The 4,622-nt window shown below is 46.7% G+C and overlaps 1 pseudogene; it reads left to right on the forward strand.

The window, feature by feature from the left end:
• The first annotated feature begins 2,554 nt into the window (after positions 1-2,554).
• LOC103703331 lies at positions 2,555-3,433 on the forward strand (annotated as a pseudogene).
• Positions 3,434-4,622: the final 1,189 nt, after the last annotated feature.

A 4,622-nucleotide genomic window follows, 5' to 3' on the forward strand; every position in this document is an offset into this window, starting at 1 on the left:
TTGAACCATGGGGGCATTAGCATTTAGCCATTAGGTAGCATGCCTGTGCCTGGTTCGAAATGAAAACTACTGAATTAACATCAAGGAAACATTACAATGGTGCATTGCTCTGGTTTTGGCGTGGACAAAGCCGAGCAACTGCCTGCAACTTGACCTACTGATGGTGCAGTGGCAGTACTAGTACAGTGGACAGAGTCAGCCATGGGCCAGGCTAAGAGAATAGACTACTGAATGAGCAAAGCCGAAAGTTGGCATGGTTTAGATCTACTGTGGAATGGAAACAAAAGCTTTTGCTGAGAGTTTGCTGACGTTCATGGTAGGCCTTTCCAGATCCATGCATGAACTTGGATCCATGTTGATGTTAATTATCATCTTGCCCTGGTGGAACCCTTTATTTTGATATACTGTGAGCCTGAAGTGCACCTAAAAGTGTTTTGGTCCACCACGTAACTTACCTACTGTGCTGCCATTTTCCATTGGCACACCAGTTGTCAATTTCAAGAGAAAGAAGGAAAGGAGCAAGCAGATATGTTGCCTTTTCCTCTCTCTCTCTCTCACTCAGTAAAAGATATTTTCTTTATATTAAAGAAAAGTTTCTAAGGCAATGTCTAGGCTGCTCCCATTATGTGCACATAAACAATTTTTTTGACATTTGGCAAAACGATATCGATGCAACTCCTCAATTTCTTGTGAAACTGGCATGTCAATTTTATTATGGAGTTGCCAACTTTCATGTGCACATAATGGGCACCTCAAAACATTTTCAATTACCTGATCTCTTCTCAACATTAGCTTTTTGCTTTCGATCGTTCCACTTGTCTTGTTTCCTTTTCAATAAAGAAAGAGGTCTTGCTGCTTTTGATGCCTCCATGTAGGGTACAGTGCTGCTTTAATCTACTCCCCAGCTTAGTTTGGCTTGGTTCTTCCATCCTGCTTTGTTTTGATATACCAAGTGCCCCTGTTTTAGACTTCTTCCCCTCTGTTTTTTCACTATCTTACTTTGTATTTGGGTTGGGGAGTGTTTTGTTTTTTTGTATCTCTTTTGGGCTGTTCAACTAAAACTTAATTATTAAGGCATGTCAGTGTTGATGTTATTTTTGTATTTTTGTTTGCTATGAGTAAGTGAAATAACACATGAAAATTGATGTTAGCAATAACATTTATAAGGAGTTCTGCAATTCCTTTTTTATTTTTATTTTTAAAAAATTAATAATCTTTCCAACCAAAAATTCTAAAGGTGTTGCAAATGATTTAAAAATAAAAGATTATATCATGCATGTCTGTTTAGTCTAGTTAAATTTTCATCTTGAAATTTAAAAACAAGTTCAATTTTTTATTGGAATTTAAAAATAAAAATAGAAAATAACACAATACCAAAAATTACCCTTAGTTATTGATAATGTTGTCGACAAAAGAGGTTAGATAAATAATAGGCTATGCGTTACGATTAGACCGGGCTTGGGCCAACACATTTGGCCTCATCGTTATGGGCCATTCCCAGATATTTTCAAACCACATCTCTATGCTGATTGGCCTTCCGGGTGCACGACCCTCCACTCTTTTTCGTCACAAGAAAAAAAAAAAGATATAATAAATATATAGATACATAGTTGATGTGAATTTTTGGGATTATCATGCATATGACTTCCAAATATTAACATTTTCTCTCAAGTCTGGCCTGCCTTGACATTAACATGCCTTTGTGAACAAGATCTCTCTAATTTTTGGAAACGCTTCAACAAAAATATGCTGTCGTTCTATTATTATTATTATCTATTATTTCTGACAACTATATTCACCATAAAGGCAAATGATGGTTTGAGAGTTGGCCAATATTTGGGGATGCTTTATCATTTGAAACCTTGGACAAAATTATGTTAGCCTATATTTTATGCTGTCCGGCCACAAGCTAAATGTAATCCCTGCCTCTTTTCTTATCCTTCTTCCTTTTTTTTTTCAAGAAAAAAAAAGAACCTTCAAGCTTCAATGATGCCCTGACCATGCCCAAATAGTTTTATTCCTTCTACCAACCCAAATCTTATATATTACATGAAAGGGCTTCTAGTCTTGACTTGGAAGCCTTGATGGTTTGCTGCACTCAAGGATTGAAAAAATAAATACACTTCTCTAGCAATTGCAAATGCTTTTCTTCTATTTCTTCGTATGGCTCAATCCATGCCTATGAACTCCCTCCTCAAAACTTGGCCCAGACCCAATCCACTGGGTCATTAACCCACGGGACACACAGATCGATCCAATAGCAAATGACACGTGCCCAAAACATCAACGATCCAAAAAGGTCCCACCACCAAATCTGCCACATCATTTTGAATCCAACGAATCACACCTCAAACATCATGCCCCCGGCACCCTCGCTAGCTCCAACGGTTCAAAACTTCAAAATTTTAAATTAAACGGCTACGCATCTCCCTCACCCCCAACGGTCGCCGCTGGCTAGGTTGAGACTATCCATAAAACACAAAGAGGTTGCTCGTTTCTAACGGCTACCCCCCTTCTACTCCATTCTCTCGTCTTCCCCTCATCTCGCCTCCTCTAAACCCTTCATCGGCGTCTTCGCAAGCCCCTTAGCCCAAAGCCCTCTTGCTTGTCCACTCTCCATTCTTCTCCCTTTCTTAACCTCCAAAGCAGCCATGAGAGAGTGCATTTCCATCCACATCGGCCAGGCCGGCATCCAGTTCTTATTGTCTCGAGCACGGCATCCAGGTCCGATCCCTTCTCGCATTCTAGTTCTCCCCGGGATATTCTTCCTTTAAGAACAGTCTCCATTTCCAGTTCTTATGATTAATTCGTTGCTAAGTGCTTGACATCGGGATTTCCTCGTCTTTGCAGCCGATGGCCAGATGCCAAGAGGCAGGACTGTCGGTGGAAGCGATGATGCCTCAACACCTTCTTCGGCGAACCGGTGCCGGGAAGCGCGTTCCCCGTGCGGTGTTTCTTGACCCTCGAGCTCACCGTGATCGACGAAGTCCGCGCCGGTGCCTACCGCCAGCTCTTCCACCCCGAGCAGCTCATCAGCTGCAAGGAGGACGCCGCCAACAAATTACACAAGTGAAAGATGCCCACCCATCTAGTCTTCCTTGACAGCACTAGGCACATCTTCGCTTCTGAAATGATGCAGTCGGGAAGGAGGTTGTGGAGTGTGGACTTGTGCTTGGACCGCATCCGGAAGCTGGCGGACAACTGCACCGGCCTCCAGGGGTTCTTGGAGTTCCATGCAGTTGGTGGGGGGACTGGCTCCGGGCTCGGTTCCCTACTTTTGGAGAGGCTCTCCGTGGACCTATGGCAGAAGTCGAGGCTCGGCTTCACCGTCCACCCTTCCCCTCAGATCTCGACCTCTGTCGTCGAGCCTTGCAACAGTACTGTCCAGTCCACCACTCCCTCCTCGAGCATGTACACCGATGTCGCCGTGCTTGTGAACTGTTGCTGGAAATTGGACCCGGGGGCAGTCTTCGGTCGAGGAGAGGGACGACTGTTAGTCCTCACGGCGGGGCGGCGGTCTGTCGGCGGGCGGCGTCCTCCGTCCGGGGCGGTCGGAGAGAAGGAACAGCAGGTCCTCGCAGCGGGGCGGCGATCCGTTGGCTGGCGGCGTCCTCCGTCCGGGTGCCTGCACACGAACCGGTGGCCGGGTTTTCCGGGCGCCGGCCTTCCGACGCCAGTCAGGGAGGGGCAAATAGTGGGGAGAAGGAGATAAACAGTGATTTTTGGGTGTATGAATGTTCCAATCCCCTCTTGAGGGGCCAAGGCTCCCTTTTATATGCGGGGGTCGGTTTACCTGTGATGTAACAGGGCAGGCCGTAGTACGGCTTGGCATGTTGTTCAGGTCGGCGCTCGGTCAGGCGAATCATTGCACTGATGTCGCGGTATGGCCGAGATCAGAGACTTATCATAGTCGACTAGACCCTGCTGGGTCGATTTGCCGTGGAGAGCTGGGGATCCGTAGATGTCAGGAGCCATGCGCATTTATTGTGGAGTAAGTCGGAGATCCGCATTTATTATGGAGTAAGCCGGAGATCCGCATTAATGGTGGAGTAAGTCGGAGATCCGCATTTATTGTTGAGTGTGCCGGAAGATTACAGCGGCCATGCGCAATAAATGCCGGAGGGGTGTTGGAGTATGGTCCTCGGACATCGGGGTTTCTCTTAGGTCGGAGGTTTCGGGGTCGGTCGTCTTGTGGCCGAGCGTTCCGAGGTCGGACGCTGACTTCGGCTGTCCGGGGTCGGAGGTTGTACGGCTTCTTAGGGGCATTTATGTCATTTGGGGGGAAACTTTATTCCCCCCAACACTACCCCCGACTTCCGAGTTCGAGCGGCTTGTGGGGCTCGGACGTGGGAAGTAAAGTCTGTCACTAAGGTTGGGGGGAAGGTCTCGCCCGCCCCCTTGTGCTTTCCGGAGCTTTCATGGTGAGATATGCGCCCTTTGGCGTCTCGAGGCTGCTTTATTCGGTGAGCTAATGATGGAGCTCGTATCATCATGCTTCTTGAATCGCCAGGATCATTTTACGGCGGATTAATGATGGGGGACCTCGAGCTCGTCGAGGCGGTGTCTCGATTCCGTAATCGACGTTTCTGGCTCATTAATGAGTGTGCCGTTACGGGGTTTGA

This window comes from Phoenix dactylifera, unplaced genomic scaffold (genome assembly GCF_009389715.1).
Source record: "Phoenix dactylifera cultivar Barhee BC4 unplaced genomic scaffold, palm_55x_up_171113_PBpolish2nd_filt_p 002079F, whole genome shotgun sequence".
NCBI classification, from domain to species: domain Eukaryota; kingdom Viridiplantae; phylum Streptophyta; class Magnoliopsida; order Arecales; family Arecaceae; genus Phoenix; species Phoenix dactylifera.